The sequence below is a fragment of the Lates calcarifer genome, linkage group LG17, assembly GCF_001640805.2.
Source record: "Lates calcarifer isolate ASB-BC8 linkage group LG17, TLL_Latcal_v3, whole genome shotgun sequence".
Taxonomy (NCBI): Eukaryota; Metazoa; Chordata; class Actinopteri; family Centropomidae; genus Lates; species Lates calcarifer.
Window position 1 is genome coordinate 7,440,256 of NC_066849.1, and position 21,825 is coordinate 7,462,080.

The window sequence follows — 21,825 nt, forward strand, 5'->3', positions numbered from 1 at the left end:
AATGTATCACAGTTGACAGAACAACTTCTATGTTCAGCTTTGACCTGCCATTCTCTTATCACCTACCATTTTCACTTACTTATAATCGCAGATAAATTGGTTCAGGTCATTTGGCTAAACTGCTATTTGTTTACAACCTGTATGATCACTAATAATCTGACGTTGCCTAACTCTCACTTTTTATAATATATAATGAGTCATCAGTTTGTTTTTTGTTAGTATAATTACAAACATGTTGCCAGTGATAATATCACCATATTTAAAAATTGTGCATAATGACTACAGACATAGTTTTGGAAACAAACCATGTTGCCATTTCACTTAGTTTCACTTCTGCATAATTGAGAGATTAGACTCACATTTTTGAATTTGTTAGTGTGTCCTTGTGGTTACGAGTGAGACATCATGGGGGTCTCCTTCTTATGGATTCTCATCAGGGAGACTGTAAAGATCAGCTAACCACAGCATGTCTCTGCTATAGCCCTTAACTGACTCATGAGCAGTGACAGGCTCACCACAGTGTAGGTGAAACCGCAGGGTGGGGGGTGGGAAGTGACAGCGATGCAGACGGTGGGGTGTAAACTAACCATGAACTAGCTGGGAATCCCTCTCAGCCTGATCAGAAGAGGTGTGGTGAGTTAGAGGGGATACAGTTGGCTGCACAAGGTGAGTCTGAGCAGATGTAGCTGCACAGCAGAGATTCAGAGCCCTGCAGCTGGTGCAGAGGTGGACAGAAAGTGTAAACCCAAAGGCCAAAGGTTTCTCCACGGGTTTACACTTTCTCAACAGTGAACTACAGAAAAAATCCCAGGTGAGAGAGAGCCTGAGACTTGGTGGAATTTTTTTTTTTAAATCATTCTTGTGGGTAAAAACAATTCCTGTAATTGCAGGTAAACTAGTAACCATAACCACCCATAGAATCTTTAATATAATGACTGTTTGTATCAGTGGGTGAATAGATGTCTGATATTTACATACACAACAGGGAAATTATGAGTCCAACTAAACTTTTTATACATCAGCATTCTCTATATGATCAATTTCAGAGATAAAAACAAACACTATGTAAACAAAAAACACACTGAGGGAGGGGTGGACAGTTTCTGGAGGAGGAGTCTGAGACGATACATTTACCCCTTTTACTTACAGTAAAAGTCAAACAACAATCATGGTGGCATTGTGGTAAATGACCAGCCATTTTGACAGTTTGTTTGTCTTCTGGGAAAACAAAGCTCTTCCCTTACTGAATGCGTGGGCCCTTAAACACGACATATGTTTCTGTTGCACAGCAGAAAGTAACCTGATTTTTGAAATGACATGTTGCAACGATTGCTTGTGGCAACTCAGAATGAAATCTCATACATCCGGAAAAAGCTTTGAATTTAAATATTTGAATAATCTTGATATTGCACATATTACAAAACATAATGTCTGGCATATATTGAGTCCTACCATATGTTTACTGAATTATAGTTTCCAACAAATGTAATTTTTTGTTCAGTCCTGCAGAGCAGGGTGGTGGAGGTTTTACATGTCTCCCAGTGTGAGTGGTGAGGGGCGGGTTAGTGGTGTTGTATGTCTCAGTGTTTTGACCTGGGGGTACCTCTGAACCTCTAAAATGAGGTGAAACGAGTTAAGAGCAGTGTGGGGTGAACCTCATATTCCAGAGGTGAGAGGCTTTATTGGAGCAGCACTGTGAGTGCTAATGTGTTTGGGCAGAAAGAGACGTAGACAGGAGAAAGGGTAGTTATCTGAAACCTGCCTTCTGAAAACAGAGCTCCCTGCTGACATGCGAAACCTGAAGTGCTGATTCAATTTAGTCACGATCACATGAATTAACGTGAGTCAACCAGGCTGTTAAAATTTCCACAATTTACACATACCTCCTCCGGTTAGTATTCTGTACGTGTGTTGTTGCACAGTTTGTACGTTTGGACCCGTCTCCTTCCTGATAAAGCTTGCACAGACGTCTGGGTTTCAGCCGTTCCGATGGAAAATCCTGAAGCCCTGTGCCACAGGCGTTCTTTTCTTCTTTTCCTCTGAGCTCCTCCCAGCTGCACTCCACCTGACAGGTTTTCCTCCTCCTCAGCGTCCAGACGGACCACGCCGAGAGCCAGACTGGAGCACAAACACAGGCGGGAGAGTAAAGGTTGGCAGGTGCATAGAGAGACGGCAGGGTGGAGGAAAAGTGAAGGGAGGACAGGTTCATTTGGGGCTGACTTGAATTGTATTTGAGAGTGGGAGTGGGAGGGGGTGAGACAGGTAGGGAGAAGGCGGGAAAGAAATGAAGCTGCTTGCTGTTGTGGGTATGAGGGGAAAGAGAGAGAGAGAGGGAGGGAAACCCAGACACAAACATAAATACTGGCTAGCACTTCAATGATTCCTCTCTCTGGCTCCCCTGCTTCACCCCTCCCCTCACTAGCCAAACATAAACAAATAAAACATGGAAAGCATCAGACACGGCCCATACATCTCAGAGAAACTACAGTCTCAAGTGAATGAGAAATGGGAAAATCATCATGGTGAATTTCGTCGTTTCCATTCTATAAAAAGACCGATTGGATTAGACCGTCAGGCTGTCACTGCCCAAACATCCAAATCACATCAGCTGTAAACTCAAGCGGCCACCGAGAAATGTCATCCTGTCAGACGTCTGTCTCTCCTTCTAAAAGTCATAAACCTGAAATAGAAAAGAGAAAACAGCCTCATATTTCACTCCATGAAGGAGAGAGACATATAAACACTCACACACACTTCTGGGGGGAAAAAAGAATCTCCAGGGGTCATCTTTTGATGACCAGAGTGAATGAGGGAGTAGTGTGACTGACACACACCAGGCACAGACAACTGACAATAACCATGTCTTACACTACACACACACACACACACACACACACACACACACACACACACAACTGTTCAAAAATAATGTTAACACACAAACACACACACAAGCTCTGTGCTTGGCTCTCTCTTTCGAAGACACAATGTCACAGATTACTGCGGCTCCTTGGTCTGGCTGGTAATGACATCATGCCTGGGTCTGCTCCCAGAGATCCCTGCTGCTGGCACACGGCCAGCCCTACATCTGCAAAGAGCCCTATACACACTCTCACACACATATACAAACACACACACACACATGCGTACAAACCACAATGTTAAGAACCAAAGTGAAGATGCTTGGCTGGCTCCAGCCACAGAAAACAACTGTCAGCTCACCCACTGGTGAGAAACTACAGAGTGAATTTCTACCATTCTGTCAGTTCAGATTTAGAGCTATAGTCATGTTTGTGTGCTCTTTCTGTTCTTTGAATGTATTGTTTATGGCCTCAAATAAAGATCTCACTCAACACTCCCACATAGATTTAGCTGCAGCCTCATTAAAAGCAGCAACTTGACTAAATTATGCAACTTAAAATTATTTTTCTTTTTTATTTGCCTCCAAGCTTCACCTTGTCTTTACTTGTCTTCAGCTGCAGTGTAGACTTTGGCACACGAGAGACAACAACCGCTTATATCAACAAAGGAAATGAGAAATATTTGTATAAATTCTGGGAAGTGTATTTATTTGCTTGCTTGCCAATAGTTAGATGAGAAGATCAATACCGCTCTTGTTTGTATGCTCAATTTCGAAGCTGGATCCAGTAACTGCTAAATTAAGCTTAGCTTAGCATAAAGACTGGAAACAGGGGGAAACAGCTAGCCTGGCTTTGTCCAAAGGAAACAAAATCTTCCTACCAAGACTTCTGAAGCTCCATAATTTACAAATTGGCAGACTGAGAAATAGTCTGGCATAATCCTCCAGTAAAACCACAGCGTGTACAGATTAATCAAACAAACAAGATATATATAGTTAATTATTGAGCTTTATGGGCACTGGTAGGTAGATTTTGTTACCTCTGGACAGAGCAAGGCTAGCTTACGCTATGCTAAGCTAACCTGCAGCAGGCTGTAGCTTTACAGATTTATTTAGAGTGGTTTCAATCTTTTCATCTAACGCTCAGAAATCTCAAAATGTCCAACTATTCGTTTGAACCATAAAACCTTTGAAGGTATAGAAGCCTTCTGCTTCCCTTCCCATTTTTCCCTCATTGATCCCTTCTCTACACTGGTGTATGTTGAGCACATGACAAGACAGGCTGCGTTTTATGTGTGTTGGTGGGTCGGTATATGGAGTGTACTATTGTATCCACAGAAAGTCAGATTTATGTGATTTTCTACCAGGTGATTAGAGTTGACCTGCGATGCCAAAGAGCTCGAGGACTCACAAACTCTGCTTCTTCACTGCCAAGTCAGTCCAGGGGGTTGAGATGTGGAAAGCTTTCAAAAATCAGTCGTCTCTGCCAGTTTCAGCTGCTGCCAAAGTGCTTATGATAGTGATCAGTAATGCTGTAATCATGCAACAAAACCAGCACTAGGTTTTAAAAACAGGCTGGACATGAGAGTTGGTATTATGGACTAGAAATGAGAGTCTGATTCTAACAGGGTTTGTAATCCTGTACTGTTGATCTTCAATCATATGTCTCCTGCTTCTTTTAAGAAGTCTTTTCCACCCAATAATTTAGTATCCGTGTGCTCTTTGTCTACAAAAAAAAAAAAAAAAAGCACTGAACCATTCGGCCACAAGGTTCACACACACACACACACACACACACACACACAGTGGAAGTGTATCAGACGCTCTGCATGGGGTCTGATTCGCACAATAGCAGTCAGGCAGACATAACAAACATTTAGTGTGTGTGTGTCTCATACACACTTCTGTATGTGTGTATTCTAGTTTGCCTAAAACTGTTGCTGCTGAGTGTGCATCTTTGTGTAAGTGTGTCTGAGTGTGTTTATGGATGTGTGTGTGTGTGTGTGTGTGTGTATTGGTGCTGGTGTGAGTGGACCATACCACTGGGGTCAACTTGGGCCAGCTGCCTGGAGCTGATGGAGTGAGCCACACACATGCTGAACTGTGACCTTAAGAGAGAGAAGAGGAGGGAGTGAAGGGAAAGAAGAAGGAAGAGGAAAAAGGAAAAGGAGCCGCACACCGGCTTTCCTCCTGTAAAGGTCAGGTTGATCTTAAGCTGCTGCAGAGACTGATACATATCAAACTGCCCTGACATTTCATTGCAGTTTAACGTGTTTTAAAAGTAGCAGATCACGTTTTTTTTCCTGAATTTTGTCTCCATGCACCTACAAGTTGTTTGTTTCCTGCTGAAAGAAGCCATTTTTCACCACAGTTTATTGCAAACAGTGTCCTCTAGCCATGCTGACAAATTAGTGTGTTTTTAAACTCTGATTGTATCATTGATTTTTTTAAATCTGACCTAATGATTTATTATTCCAAGAAAACAAACCCACAAGTCCCCTGAAAATAGTCAGCCCTTGTAATATTTCTGTCTCTTGGCACCATGTAACACAAACTGTAAAGTTCTAATCTTTAAGATTTTTATGAAATCATGATACAGTGAAGTCATTTTTATCCTATTTAGAGTCAGCATCATTTTTTTTCAGCAATTGCGATTCAGCATTGTTACATCCTGTAATTACCTCTCTATATATACATTTTTATTTTCAGTCCTTCACTGGAGTACAAGATCCAAATTACCTTCACACACAGGAGGGATTCAAAGGCAACAAGGCGTGTGTTTGTAATTTTATCTCACTGATATCAGCCTGACCATTTACTTCTGTTCATGCTCCTGAAGTTGTATGAGAGCTGTATTAGGTTACCTGTATGAAACAGCACCTGCTCTTACCACCAGTAACCGCAGGTGTTGCCAAATCAAGCAGTGCTGAATCTCAAGTATTACAACCTCAGTATCTAAGCTGTAAAACTGATACCAAAAACAACAGGGTGACACTGACGTCTTCATTATTCTTCAACAGCTGGTCGTATTCCTCCACATTTGTAGAAATAAGACTGTCCTCCTCAGTGCACACAGAAGGTACAGTAATTGGGCTAGAATCTCTCGACTCTCTTTGCTGAGCGTATAGAGACTCTAAGTATATACAGTCTATTTTTACATCAAGAGGACTGCGGTGTTCCAGCTCCTAAAGCCTGTAAAGGCCTCACACAGAGAGAGACACCATCTCACGCACACACATAGACACACACACTGTCTTACCACCCACTGCTTGGTGTTTGTTTAATATGGCATTTCAGTATGAGAACAGTATATCCTGCTCCCATCTTTATAAGGGCACAGCTAATGCAATACTGAGACACCCCTCCTTTTTGCAATTACGCTCACACTCTCTCTCTCACACACACACACACTTGGTAGTCCCATGCCAACGGCTGCTGCCTCTTGGCACAGCCCAGAGTTAACGTTGCCCTAACTGAGAAATAGCATCTGCTTCATCTCTCTTTTCGCAGAACTGCTCGACTCCTTCGAACTCGCTAACACTCTCCTTCCCTTGTCCAAAAGTGCACACATGCTGACACAGACTCTCACTCACGTGCACATGCTCACAGCCGTTAAACGCACATATACACAGACACACACATTATTGCGGCTGGCACCAGTGCTGGAATCTTGTCTGTCTGTCTGTCTGTGATGGTGAGAAGCGCACAGAGAGGCGATGAAAGAACAGATTTAGACTTTTGTGTTCTTGGCATAAGTAGGCCAACTCTTCGAAAGACAAATCCCTGCTTACGGTTGGACCAGAGTTATCACAGTGGAGGTAATAAATACTGCAAAACCAATCTGACTGTTCTGACTGTATTATCACTTGTATAGCCAGTTCACTTGGCCAGTTTGTCTCCACAGAATGCCACGGGTCGTTTTTCAATAATCCTGAGCCGTTGCTAAATTCAACTCATAAACAAATTGTGTCAAACGCTGATATTCTTAACAGACATTAAGATGTGACTCTTGGCAGCAGATGTGCACTATATTTGGTTGACTGCAATTTTAAAGTGGGGAGGCCGAAGTTACATTTTGTACTTATTTGGTTACAGTTTCAGCAAGAGAAAGCATCATTCTTTATAACAGTGGATCAGATCACTGTGCCCATTAATCCCATATTCTTAATTTTTCTTGTAAGATGTTTTGTCTCATCATTTTTAACATTAGGCTGAAGCAAATCAAAAAAAAAAAAAAAAAAAAAAAAAAAAGGTTGAAGACAGTAGTAGTCTGAAATGTCCAGTCTGTAACAGCAAAGAGGAATCAGGCTTTCATGGGCTCAAGACAGAAAAAAGGAAGTAAACAATACTGCTAGAGTGCAGAAAAAATACTGAAATAATAATAACAATAATGAAAACATACACATCCAGTTAAACCAACAAAATGCAAGTACTGGAACAATATTAGCTGTGATTTTTGGTGGTTGTGTCCATGGATCAAAGCTGCCTGCTTTTGTTGCTCTCCTGTTGCATCCTATGCTGTGTATACAGCCTGCAAAGAGAAAAAGAAAATATAGAAAGCATTCAGACAGAGACACACAGGGACAGAGGGGATGTCTGATGCTGAACAAAGTTAACAGCAGCTTTGAGGAAGTGTAGGAAGGAGAAACACTGAAAGGAGCCAGACAGAAAGCAAATGTCCACTGAAGCATAAACAAAAAGAGAAGAATGTCTCTGCTTTTGCATATGGAAGTGAAAAACTGCTCATCTCAAAGACTAAGAGACCAGAAAATACTGTACACATACTTGACGGCGCTGTTGTTCCTTCTTTTTGCTGAACTTACCAGCTTTAAGACGAGATAAAGATAGATAGAAGGGGAGAACCCAGAGAGAAACAGTGTGGAAAGGGGAGATAACACTGTTGGTTCTTTGGTTTCTACAGCAGGCCGCAGTCATGCCTGAAAGACCTCTGGTCATATTAGGACTCATCTGTAAAGACCTGGGAAAAGATGTGGTCTGGAAGTTACAACCCCAAAAAATAGCACTGATTTCTGCTTAAGCCCAAAAGGGAAACTGCAAAGAGATTTCTGGGTAGAACACACATTCAGAGGAGCTTTACTGATGCAACAATCGTATAAAAAGGCCTCATTGTACATCAGCAGCATCCAACACAATGCAAAATGCCAAAACTGAAAGGGCATCCCAGCAGCTTAGTGATTATGATGCCGAGCTCAGTTTCTCTGACAAATCATAAACAATCCAAGCTGACTAGTCTAATGCTAAGACGTGCTATGCTACACTAAAGTCCCACCAGCACTGGCAAGGCGATTACTGTTCTCTGAAGGTTTGCAGGAGGACAAACGCCCTCACTAATGGGACACGTCACAAGCCTAAGCAGAGCTAAGCTGCGTGGCATTTCTAGGATATTTCAAGTCAAATTTAATACAAATTCCTGCTGGCAAAATGTTTGTTAAATCTATTTTTAACCAGCATCAAAAGACTGATCTTTGTTTACGTCACACTGTATAATCCCCCCAGCTTTGGGGGGGGGGTTCTTTTCTTGTGGTCAAACCTCTCTCGCCAAAATTGTTGTCTTTAAAATCTCCCATTTATACAGAAGATGCTGGAAAAACTGCTGTACATCTTCCAAATTCTCTAACACTACAGCCACATCAATCCAGAAATATTTATTTTTACAAGGTAGCTTGTTTTTTATGTAACCCAACACAGTATAATTCCCTTCCCTTTTTTCATTTCTAATGTGAAATATACAGCCACAATATTATACTATCCAGAAAGCTCTACTACAGGAGAGGCTTTGGAGAAACTTGGTGCACTTCGAACATAAGCCTGGGATATTTGAGTTCTGAGCTAAACATTACTGAATGAGATAAAACATCCCTAAATCCCTAAATAAGGAGAGGTCACGTAGTTTAGCTCAGCATGTAAATGCTCTACTAAAGTTCTGAGACACACTAAATATATCTGAAGTGGATAACTTGCTCTGTAGTCACAATACTTTTGATAATCTAACTTCATGTTCAGCTCTGTTCAGTTAAGCCTTTCAGCCTGGATTCTGGGTCAAACAAAAATACGGGAGATTTTGGTGGAGTGCCGCCATACGTCACGATAAAGATCACATTTGTCGTGCTCTGATTTACTCCCAAAGCCTCTATTTGTTTATAATAATCCATCCATGTGATGTATTCAGGCTGCTAAACCGTTCAGTTCTGTGTCTTTCTGGCTAAATGGAGTAATTTGTTTTGTTTTAATAAAGCAGGTGTTTTTCTTGGGTCAGATTGTCAAGGAGCAAATTGCTTTCTAATCACATCACACATGGAAAGTCCAGATGATGGCGGACAGAGCTCAGCGCTGCATCACAGCTGACCCAGTGTGCAGCGTGAGCCCCTGCTCCGACACTCATGCAGTTCCATATGCAAGTATTAACACAGCTTTGTTTTCATTGCAAAGCAAAACATGTCACTTCATTTGCCCCAGTTTAGCCCCTAATCACAGTGACGGGCAGGAGAGAGGAAGGCTCTATGTGACGGCAAGGGGCTTGAAATTAACTGCAAGGTGACGAATGCTCCACACTCTTGTATTCTTTGGTCTGGGATCACAAATCAACTGGTTTCACATCCAACACACACACACAGATAGAGGCAGACATTATTTATCAAGTATTATGAGGAGTTCAGAGTAAATTTCCGCGCAATTGTACCACACAGTAGAGCCGAAGGTTGCCAAAATAAAGACAGAGAATAACATTAAAAGGGAACACATTGTGCCCATTCTGTTGAACAATGCTCCACAAACGTGCATTCACATAACAGCACAAACAGTAAAAGCAGTCTTCAGGAAAGAGGCAAGCAGCAGAAGGGGGCCTGTGTGGCCATTCAAACAAGCAGCGTGTGGCTGTGGGCCTAGAACAGCCAGCAGTACATTTCCATAACAGGAAAGGTCAGTGTTGTGGCTCCAGGGGCTTTAGAGACGCTAACACAATCCAGTCTGGGAGCTCTCTGCTCTGCTGCTCTACCTGTTGACTGGACGCCATTTACTGCTATAGTCTAATATTACACACTGTATTGTATATCATTGCTCTAAACTGGACTTAAATTTGTACTAAATTATATATAGTACATATTATTCTGTTGGGATCTTGTCCTGTAAGAACTGCACTCTGGAGTTGCTGTATCTTTAAAATAAAATAAATTCAGATATAGACAAGACTCCACTACACTCCACTGACACCTATAGATAATGGCATACATACAGATTAAACTTTACATGGAAAACACAGTCGTTTTATTAAATATGGTACACATTTATAGGTTGAGATGTCCATGTCCAGTAATATAAAAAATAATTACAGTTATAGCTCCACCGTGAGAACATTAAATAATAACAATAATGATACATTAGAATAATAAAACTTTCACTTTCCTTTTTTTTTTTTTTACTTTTATGATACATCTGTGTATATACCTTTACAGTTTTATATTTATTACTTGTAATAAACTATTTGAATACTGTGCTTGTACTACAAGTAGTAAAGAATCCTGATACATTTTCCACCACAAGGAGATGAGACACTGTTAACATAACAAGGGACAATGGCACTCTCTCCAGAACCTGTAAAAAAATAATGCATATTCATATCTTATTTTAGAAAGTCCAGCAGAAAAGGTTTTGCAGGTGAACTTGAAAGTAAAAGAAAAAACATGTCATATGTACGTGTTGTGTGCGTGTGTGTAGCTGTGGTTGGCTGCGTGCTCTGACGTACAGTGTTTGAAGTTGTGTTCCATACAAATCAACAGCAGAGGAAGTTGAAACAGCTTCTGGTCTTTCTCTTGGACCAGGCCTCAGGGCCTCAGGGGGCCCATAGGAGTAAAACTCTCCTTAGCGCAGCCTCATATACCTCAACACCTGCAGCACACAAAAGCCTTCTGTGAGCAAAACAGTCCCTCAAAAGTCAGAAACGCTCATATACGACAAGGAAACAGGGAATGCTGGGAGACAGACTGTCTTTGGTAATAAGAAAAAACAGATTTGATTTTCCATTAAACAAGAGATTATAGTAAAATCCATAGACTGGTTTATAATTCAAGTATATGATGACTTAATGATACTTACTTTTTTATCTCAGTGATCTTTGAAAATACCTTTAATCCTTGAATATACCTTGAAACTGCTACACAAATAAAATTGCTGTATTTTCCTGCCATCACTATTATTATTATTGTTAGAGCTTTATTACAGAGACAAATAACATCCATACACGTCACTTACATCATGGTACCTTCACAGCCCCTCTTTACCTGATCCATAGTATTTTCCCATGGGGCCACAGTGGTCTCAGGACAGAGCTTGAAACAATATTGACATTGGAGCGGCAGAAAAGACACAACATAGCTAATAGATGTAATTATCTGACACAATTATCTCCAATAATAACAACAGATAATACTTCTCTGTCTGAGTGCATGTTTGTTGTTTTGTCTGAAGGGATCCTCCCTGGAAAGATGGCCAGTGCAACCTCTCCGCCCACGGCCAGGCCTCACCTTGTGTGGGTGTGGGAGAGTCAGATTGCAGCCTGTCAGGACCAGGTAAGGCTGAGGTTTGAGGTTTCCCGCTGTGTTGGTGAATTCCTGCCTTTGGCATGAGCATCTGGCGACTCTGCTCTCTGGAAACTGTGGAGCGTTCACCTTGTGGAAGGCCGAGAGCAGACATAAGAAACCCCAAAAACAAAAACAGCAGTGGGTAAAAGTACGCATAATCTGCTGCATGGCAAAATTTTAATAACATTTAGTTGAGCCTCATTAATTTAAGAAATCGTTATGACAGCGCCTGAGTCCAGAGAGTGATTTCTCTGTCTGGTCTAGCAGGCTCAAGCCCATTTACCTAATTAAAAAAAAACAAACCAGCGGTCTCTGTGGCTCTCGTGTTTACTGCTATGTGATGGAGGGAATAAAATACAAGCAACAGTTGAAATGCAAATAGAAGGCAGAGTGACATAGAGAAGCTGGAGGAAAGAGGCAGAGGACAAAGAAAGGAGAGAAGTGATGACAGAGAAGTTTCATTTACTTATGTATCATTTTGTATTTGGTGTTAAATGAATGGTTTGACATTTTGGAAAATACAGAGGTGCAGAACATGAAATTTCCTGTAAAATGGTGAATCGCAGTTTTTTCCCCCCGTTTCCAGTCTTTATGTTAAGCTAAGCTAGCCAGCTGCTTGCTCCTGATTCATAATTAAGGTACAAACATAAGAGTAGTATTAATCCCCTTATCAAGTCACAGCAACACAGAAAATGACTGTAATTCTCAAAATGTTGTGCTATTCCTTTAATGTGTTTAAAATTAGCTTCTTATCAGTACAAACTGAAACTCTTATGATACATGTGACAGCATGTTTTTGTCTTAATCAAAGGTCATCTTGTGTGCATGTTAATAAGCACACAAGTGTCATTCTTTAGAATTTGTTTTATTGGATTCATAAGACACTTTTATACTTTCTATCATATGATGAGAAGTCAAGGATCAAACAAAAGAACCACTGTCTAGAGAGGTTAAAAAGAAAGGGACTGTGATGAGGATAGAGACAAAGAGGAGGAGAAAAAAGTAGCAATCTCCACAAGAAGTGGACTGAAAAGAGATGAGGATCAAGGACAGTAAAGTGTTGAGAAAGACACGAGGTGAAGAGGAAGATGGGATGAGGATGTGCGATGAGGTGGAGGCAGGAGGAGGGAGGACGGGGAGATGATACAGCAGTAAGTACAGCGGCAGATAAAAGCTGCACAGGAGATGATCTGAGCGTGTCTTTGTTCCAGTAAGAGGCCCACAGCATCGCCTGATGACTCACCTGCCGTAATACTGCATCACCCACGGCATGAGATCACCAGGTTAATCTCACCCCCAACAGCTACATCAGCACAAGCAGATTGACAGATACACACACACACACACACACACACACACACACACACAGGGGTAAAAAAAACAAACAAACAAAACATTATAGTTTTAACATGCTCATCCACTTGAGCAACATCGACCCATTACTATAATATCATCCTTGCTAGACATCAGCTGCGTTGAGCTTTAAGTAAAAGATCAATAACTGATGAATGATGTTTATTAACAACCTCTGCTAAGTCACTTTAATATGCTGACATCCATTATCATATAGAGGGATCAGAGGGATTTGCTGCCAAAGCTAATGCTATTTTCTATGATTTTTAAATAAGACTATCAATATCGTGGACATAAAACACACATCTAGACACACACCCACACACACATAAATCTTGCTATGCAGCTCACTTGTCCTTGAGTTCTGGAAGAAGTAAATAAGTGTCAGCTCACTGGTTCCTAAAACGTAACCTTAAAAGGCAGAGAGACAGACAGAGATTAGAAAGAAAAAGAAGAGGGAATAATCATCTTAATACTTTGCATTGGCACATACTATAAACCACTCCATCATGTTGATCACAGCACGATCCTCAGGTCATAGCATTGAAATGAACAGGGTCAGAAGTCTGGGAGGATTTATAACAGTCTTTTACCACAAACTGCATTTAAAGCAATAAACTGAATTATTCATTTGTCTAATCTGGGCCTCTGCTGATCTGTAAGAGTTAGAGCGCAGCACAGAGCACACAGAGTACTTATGCTGCGGCCCAAATGACACTTTAGTGCTGTGGGACAAGCATTGGGTTACATAGGAGAGGAGAAGCACTTCAATTACGTTAGAGGGAGAGGAAGAGGGAGAGATATGAAGGAAGATGGAGAAGAGACAGAGGAAAGCAGGTATAAAACTGAAATACACTGCAGTTTAATAAAATGAATCACTGCCAGATGTCTGTCTGATTGATTATGGAGACAACAGAGCTGCTCTGTTTTTCATTATACTCATTGCAGCGACACTGGCCCACATTTGTTCATAGCAGGCTAGTGTTTTTAGAGGTTCTGCATCTGTGGCGTTACTCTTCATTATTGATGCTCTGAAACAAGAGTGGGTGCTCTGAAACCAACACTGATTACGTGTATTTCAGTAAACTTCAAAGAATATTTACCTCACCTACACTTACCTAGAACCAGGGGATAATTTTTCATAATTCTCATTCTTTTACAGAACAACAACAGCTAGACAGAGCTTCCTTTTAAAAACACAGGAGTTTTGCCCAGTCCTGTTTCTGGAGCTATTGGCCTGAAAACACCGACCCACAAACCCAGAGCACAACCCACCCGGAACTAAAGCAAACACCAGATTCCCACTGGGGACATATAAACTAACGTGCGGACATCCTCCAGGGAACACAAACCAACTTGCGCGCATGGAAAGTATTTAACGTCTTTTCATGCCGAGTGCATTTTTCCTCTCGTTCTACAAAGCTTGAAGGCTCTGGGCTCAGAGAAGGGTCATAAAGTCCATCAACGAACTGTGCAGTTATGGTTGCAATGTGTTTATTTAGTCACACTCCCAGAATGCACAGGGCCTTTGAATGCTGTTTGACCAGCCTTAGCGTGAACTACATCGACTGGGTATGAGCAAGACTCAGGGCAGAGCATCTAACTTCCTTCATGAAGCAGCGGTGAAGTTCATGTCTGTATAACTTTGAAACCCCTATTACTAATGTCTTACTCATAATAAAAACTCATAACATAAATCATGACAAATAAAGATAAATTTGATATATCATAAGATTGTGGCGGGGTCCGCCACAACCAACCTCAGAGTTAGTTGTGGCGGAAGTTATTTTTATGTCAAACAAACAGATTCTTATTTTGATAAAGAATTTCAACTCACAGCCATTTTACTTTGATCTAAAACCTGCTGTGTTTTTAATTGGCTGTTGTACAATGTGTCAGTTGCTTTTTATAGTGTTGCTTTTTTTTGTTTTTTTTTGGTTATTGTATTTTTATGGTATTGTTTTGCAAATATAAACACTGAGATAGCAAAACTTGATATCATAATGATATCACAGTGTATATACAGTAGCAATACATTATAGGTTTATAAACATTGCATGTTTTGTTCACTAGTGATTTCCTAATCTCACTATGAATCCATCATCTTTGGACTTTTGGGGGGTTTTTATTAAAATGTGAGAGTAAACACAACCAGACTTGTTTTAAAAACCAGGAGAGTAAAAGGTCTTAGACCACAAAACACTACTACACAACTGAGACTGGACTGATCGAACCCTCTTGATCCCACACCCACATGTGGCCACTGGAATGGTTAGTCACTCACCACAGTGGTCTCAGTCTCCAGAACAACATATACCAGTCAAGAGCAGTGTAGCATGAGAAAACAATAAACCTCAACTCAGAGCTCATTTTACTAGGTTTAAAATTAATTAGAAATCATTTTTCTAAGAAACACAACTGATTAAATCCCCCTGACTTTCTGAACTACAGGCACACTGATATGTAAATGATGCTAGCTGTTTTGGTGTGTGAAATTGTGCATTTGTGTGTGACTGAGTGGGCGTATGACAGCTGGGCCAAAAGTCCAGCAGCAGCAGCACAAAAAGAAGAAGAGGGAGAATTACCCTAGTTTAGACTGTGATCAGTCACACTAACTGAACTCTCATTGCACTTCTGATGTTAAACACACAGTTTTGTTTCACTGAAATCCTCTTTTTATCCCTACTGCCAACACTTAAATACAGACAGACACCTGACAGGCATCTTGCACAAGGACTTCTACTGTGGTTTTCTAAATGTGTTTTAAATAACAGGGTGATTTTTTTTAATGTAACAGAGACACCCCTATCCCATAAAGTCATATATTAATGTCACACACATTGTATTCTCACTGCTGTAATCTGTATTAAAGACAAGGGCAGAAGGCATGGCTTTACACACACAGACGTAACTTCTGGGAATGGTTCTCAGGCAGCAGGGTGCATTTCCAGTCAGTCAGGTGACCAGCTCTGCTCAGGGATCTCCCGATGGTCACGTGACATGGTGCCTGCTCGTTCTCTTTCTGCTCCCTTTCTCTTTCACTTCTGACAGGACCCCTCCTTTCCACAGTTGACACCCTACTGATTTAACACTGCTGCCCACCCCACTGCCTGGTAGATGAATTCCCCCTCAGCTCCTCGTGCCTAATGGGCTAAAATCTCCCTTGTCCCTCCTCTTCATCCCTTCACCTCCTCCTCCTTTACAGGGACTTAATCCACTGTCTGTCCCTGCCAGCACTCTGAATTATTCAGTGGAGCGCTGCTGCTCGCTACAAAGAGCCATCGCTGAGACACTGAGACAGAAAGAGGGCAAATCGCAGATAGACAGCGAGATGGCAGAGTGGGGGTGAAGTGGTGGGAGGGTGATAGAGTGATGGCAGCAGATGTCTGGCTGGGAGCTTCCCAGGAAACCCCACACTCATCTTCTTTGCCCTCCTCTTCCTCCACTCTGGCAGCTCTAATCACATAACGCGGGTATATAACTAGCTGTCACGGCAGGTCAACTGGAAATAGATGGCATTCTTGACAGCTTGACCTGATACAGAAACCAGCAGGGTGCTTTCTGAGGAGGGGATTGTGTGTCCCGAGCAGCCATCATGACAAAGCAAATCTACCCACAGCCTCGTGCTGAACTGAACGTCAGCCTGAAGTGGCAATAACTGTGAAACACCACTCATTTCATCTAAATTGTTCTAATCTGGAACAGAGAAATACTCACTTGTACATACTTATTTGCTTTCTTATCACGAGTTAAACAAGAAGATTGGTACCACTCGCATAACTATGCAATAAATAAGGAACTACAGCTGGGAGAGAGTTAGCTTAGCCTAGCATAAAGGCTGGCTGGCCCAAAGATGACAAAATCTGCTTACCATCACCTCTAAAGCTCATAAATTCAAACATTATATTTTGTTTGCTTAATTTGTACAAAAATTACATGAAACAACAAACAACAAAGTTGCCATTTACCAATTTGCCAAAAGTGAGTGTATTTCTCAGTATATTCCCAGAACTTCCTTAAAATTCTAAGCTGCTAAACACCTCTGATATCGCCAAGTCTTTTTGTGAGCACCATTCAACATCAACACAGTAGTTTCACTGCTGCTGACATAACTCTTGAAAACCACTGAATCATCCTCTGGGTGAGGACAGTTTGTTTCAGAGGCATGAAATGACTTATTATGATGTACCATGCAGTCAAAACTGACAAAGATATTCAGATTAGATTCAGCAGATATTAAGATCAGACAAGATCTTTAGACCTGAGGCCTATGGTAATTATAAAATGACAGCCAAAGTCTAGATGCAGCAGGAAGAGTTTAGTTTAAACTCTGCTGGACTCAATGAAGGTGGGATTTCAGTGATTATGACAGACTGAGACTGGCCACATTCTCAGAAAAACTCAGGAGCAGTCACCTGGATACAGCACAGGTCATAGTTGTTTGCTAGTATGGGGAGCTAATTCGGGAGTTTGGGCATCTTTTTGCAAACTTTGTTCTGTTGAAGTTTTGATTCCTAACCAGAAAATGTTCTCTTAGGAAATTCCCCATCTGGTGTCTATGAAGACTCTCGGGACTGTCATCTTTAGACAACTCATATGCAGTTCTCCAATGTCCAGCTTTAAGATAGAGCTCACATTTGCAAACATGACAGTGCCTGCATCATTGAGAGAACGTATAGTGATATACATCATGACCATACATTTCCTGTGTGTCAGTTTATATGGTATTCTGTGTTTGAGGGAAAACCCTAATAGTGAGTGCCATGCAAATGTTGAGGGGAAAGGGTGGAAGAAAGCCCCTCCTTGTTGGTGAGGTGCTTCACTAAACACTGAGGGGAACCAAAGCGCATCGGCTCTGCTGTGGGAGGTGATGCAATGTCAGGAACCCGAGGCTGAGGAACTCCTGACCTTTCCTTTCATCTGCACTTTCTGTCACTCAGACATCTGTGCATCACCCAGTGTCATTGTGAAATGTGGGAGGCCTGGCAGAGTGTTGAGTTAGAAAGAAATGCTTTCAGGAACCATACTGTGCATTACCATATGGATTTTGTGAATTAATGTAAATGTTGGTGAGAGAGACAGAGTGAGAGGAGAGAGAGAGTGAGAGAGACAGAGTGAGAGAGAGAGAGAGAGAGAGAGAGAGAGTGAAAGAGAAATTAAAACAGAGGGGAAGGAAAAAGAAAGAAGGAGGAAGACGTGACAGCTGAGATAAATTAGACAAAAGCAAAGTGGAGGTTGAAAAAGATGAAGTAAACACAAGTGAGGGCAAATATGTCAGCAACAGAAGCAAAGAGAGCTCAGTTTTCTTCACAACTGACTGCATATGGTAAAGACATAGTGGTATAAGTGGCTGAGGTGATGTTTTTGGGCAGATAGATAGAGTGTATGGTAATACCCCAGACTGGGACTATTTTTGTACTGTCTGTAAGCCTAAGTGTGCATGCATTGCAGTCACTGAGGGTGTATGTGTGTGTGTGTATGTGTGTGTGTGATGTAGACCATGCAGAGTCAGTCAGTCTGCCGTGGGGCTATGGGGGATTCCTGTTTAGTCCTTCTGTGAATGTCTGGGGGCTCACTGCAGGGAGCGGGCTGGGCTGCTGGTGTGGTGGGTTGGTGGTGGGGGGTGGGGGGACTATCTGCTGGCCTCGATGATGTGTCCAATTCCTGCTGTTTATAGTTCATGTCTCGTCACTCCACCTCTTCTCTAATCTCTCATCTCTTCTTCTCATCTTCTCTCTCCTCCCTCCACACCTTGACGACAGCTCCGCCAAACGTGTTCACTTTACACTCTGTTTTGATATTGTTTCACCACTTCATCCATGTCTTGTATTGTAAAAAAAAAAAAAAAACAACTGTTAAACAAAACCATATCAGTAAATGTTGTGTGGTTGTTGCCTAAACAACTAAAGGTAATTCATTTCTTCAGTGATATATTTGATCCAAACACAATTCTTATATCATTTTCCTGACTTGTCTTTCAAACAACCATCTACTCACATTATGTAAATTTAGGAATTTAGCAGTGTAATCCATCAACACAGGTACAGTATGAAGTGACTGAAAATAAACAAAGTGTGCATGTCTGCTCTGATATTGCAAAAACTGACATAAATTCATCAAATTTCAAAACATCTGTCCTGATGTTTCTGTCTAATCTGGATCTCCTCCCCTGCAAGCTGCACAGAAACCTACTGATAATCAGTTAGTAGACTACTATACATAAACAACAGCTTATTTATTGGTCAGTATATTAAGTGACAGGGAGGCACAGTAGTGCAGAGGTTAGCAAGAAGGTTCCAGGTTCAAACCCTGGCTTTTCTGTGTGGAGTTTGCGTGTTCTTCCTGCGCCTGTGTGGGTTCTCTCTGGCTTCCTCTCACAGTCCAAAGACATTCAGGTTAACTGAATAACGCTAAATTGCCCACAGGTGTGAATGTGAGTGTGAATGGTTGTTTGTCTATATATGTCAGCTCTGCAGTGGACTGGCAATCTGTTTAGGGTGTAGCCTACCTGTCACCCAGTGCCTAGGATAATGGGTGGAAAAATATATGAATATGAAGTGACAAGTATATATTGTATGCTTAAAGGTGTATTTGATTTGATTAATTCATCACAAAATTTGCTACCACCAAGTCTTTATTTATTTTTTTTTAATAATCTGACTCACATCATGTGAGGGTGATTCCCAGGGGTCCTGGGTTATGAGTTGGGCAGTATGTCTTTTGATCTGATTTGATTCAGCTGCAGTTAGGTTTGCAAACGTGACAAAAATACATCAATTTTAATTTCAAATATTAAATCAGAAAAGCTGTATGGTTGCATGCCTCTTTGTATAATAAAATAGCACAGTTTTGCAGTTTTGCCTATGGTCAGGAGGAGTTGGGTCCAGCATGCTTTAGAATTAGCATTATATGCTAACGTTAGCATTTCTTGCATTACGTTGACTGCTCCTCTCTCTGCACATGTCACTTTCTTAAATTAGTAGCAAAGTTTGCTGTGCCACCAGTGTATTTTAGGATACTGCTGTGCATTTAAAAATACTCCTGATGCAATATATATTGTCAGGCAGCACTGTGCACAGTGGTCAGACATGGCAATTTCTGAATTACATGCATAATTTCAGTTGAATCTGTGGTTCTGTATCAGTGGAGCTGAATCTCTGACACTTGTAACAGTTTTGTGTGACAGATGATCTACCATCCCTAGTTATGACTCTACCACCTCATCAATAACAGATTGTTTTCAGTGACCCTAAAAAAGACTAAATCATTTGAGCCACTCTAAAAAGCTGCACAGACTCTCTCCTGCAGTTCAAATGATGTGGTAAACAAACCAAAATCCCTTTGTAACTTCTACTATTCTCCAGCCACATCCTTTACCCTTTACTTTGTTCCTGTATGCAAACATCTGTTTTTTTTTTTATCTTTATCTGCTCTTTATCTTCTCTGCAGATGCTCCAACCTACACAAACACACTTTAACCCTTCCTGCATTGATCTCTGCCTTCCTCTGTCTGAACGCTGAAATCTCAGATCAACATTTTGTGCGTCTGCAGTCCTCATGACCTCGAGGGACCGCAGAGAGGTCAGGGGTGAGGCAGCTACTTCTGCTCTTCACAACCTGACACTCCAGAAACATGACAGCTGAGACCAGGATGTGTGTTTGTGCACGTACATACGTGTGTGTTCATGTGTGCTATTTGACACTCTGAATAAATAAACCGCAATATGTTCTGTGGAGAAACTGTTTATTTGGATGGAGGCTGACTGGTCTCTGAACATGTGTGTGAATTGCATTCATGTTTATTTGTGTTCCTGTGTGTGTGAGTGTGAAGTGAGCGTGATACTATGAACAGAAAAACCAGATAAACACACTATTAAATAAGTGACAACTTGACAGAAGCCTTTTCTCTGTGGAGATGGCAACTTCTTTAAATCCTCCTTCATGTGATGTGTGCAGGCGTGTTTCTGTCAGTCTGTCAGTTTGATTCACACATACACACAGACACAGACACACACACACACACACACAAAGGAGCCCTGCTGTCAATCAGAGTTCAGTAAGAGGCAGGAAACAGACAGGCTATTCTGTCCCCTGGCACAAGTCCCTAAACTGTGGCCTGGCTGCTGCAGAGCGAGCACTGTGTCACACGCTACAGATACAGGCTAGCCTCTGTCACACACAAGTAACCTCTCTCTCTCTCTCTCTCTCTCTCTCTCTCTGTCTCTCTCTCCCTCTCTCATTTTATGTGTGTCTCTCTCCTTTTCTTTCTGTCACAAATCCAGCATTCACATCTGCATGCATACATGACATCCACTCATACACATTGCACAGAAATAAGCTGGAAAACCATTTCTGAGCTAAACAGAGCAGGTGACCCATCTGTTTACTGATATGTGACCTGCCCAGAAAATCCCCCTCACCAGACCAGTGGGGGAGGCTATGAAAGAAAAACATGCTGCAGTGATCTGCTGCCACAAGAGCATTAACCCTAATGTTCTGTTTGGGATCTTGGAGACCTACTTGCTACGTAGCTAATATTAGCATTAGCAACAGCTGTTTACTTACCAGTTGAGATGAAATGTTGCAAATTCAGCATCAAACTTCATTCATTTACTTGCCTAGAATTGTTTCCAGTGGTGGAAAGCAACAGTAATGCTAACTTTAAACATTACACAGTAACCAGTAAGCCCCAGCCTGTCTCGTCTCATAATACCACTTTGCAATAGTGGGTCTGTAGCATCCGGTCTACCCTCAGTCCAACATGACAGGATGAAGAAGAGGCGCTGCCCAGAGAACATATTCTAACCTCTTGTTTTGTAAATGCAACAATGGCTGAAGCTCTTGGTAAGTAAAGAGCTGTAAATGCTAATTGGCTATATAGAGATAGCAAAAACTTACATATAGACATTTTTATTTTTCATAATTTTATGACAGTTCATTATTAGCCTGATTTTATTGTCCCTACAGAAAATGATGCTTTACCCCTGTTTAGGAGTCCCAGAGACCTCGGCTGCA

General features: G+C 41.5%; 2 long non-coding RNA genes across 2 annotated transcripts; one reads left to right on the forward strand and one right to left on the reverse strand.

Annotated features, from left to right (window-relative positions):
- Positions 1 to 4,788: 4,788 nt before the first annotated feature.
- Positions 4,789 to 20,587, forward strand: LOC127143495 (uncharacterized). The gene is made up of 3 exons (XR_007814969.1): positions 4,789 to 5,058; positions 11,345 to 11,445; positions 20,260 to 20,587. It is a non-coding gene; the product is annotated as an uncharacterized LOC127143495 (long non-coding RNA).
- On the reverse strand, positions 9,765 to 12,761 carry LOC108879001 (uncharacterized). The gene is made up of 3 exons (XR_001960274.2): positions 12,701 to 12,761; positions 10,623 to 11,544; positions 9,765 to 10,471 (listed from the first exon to the last, which is right to left on the reverse strand). It is a non-coding gene; the product is annotated as an uncharacterized LOC108879001 (long non-coding RNA).
- Positions 20,588 to 21,825: the final 1,238 nt, after the last annotated feature.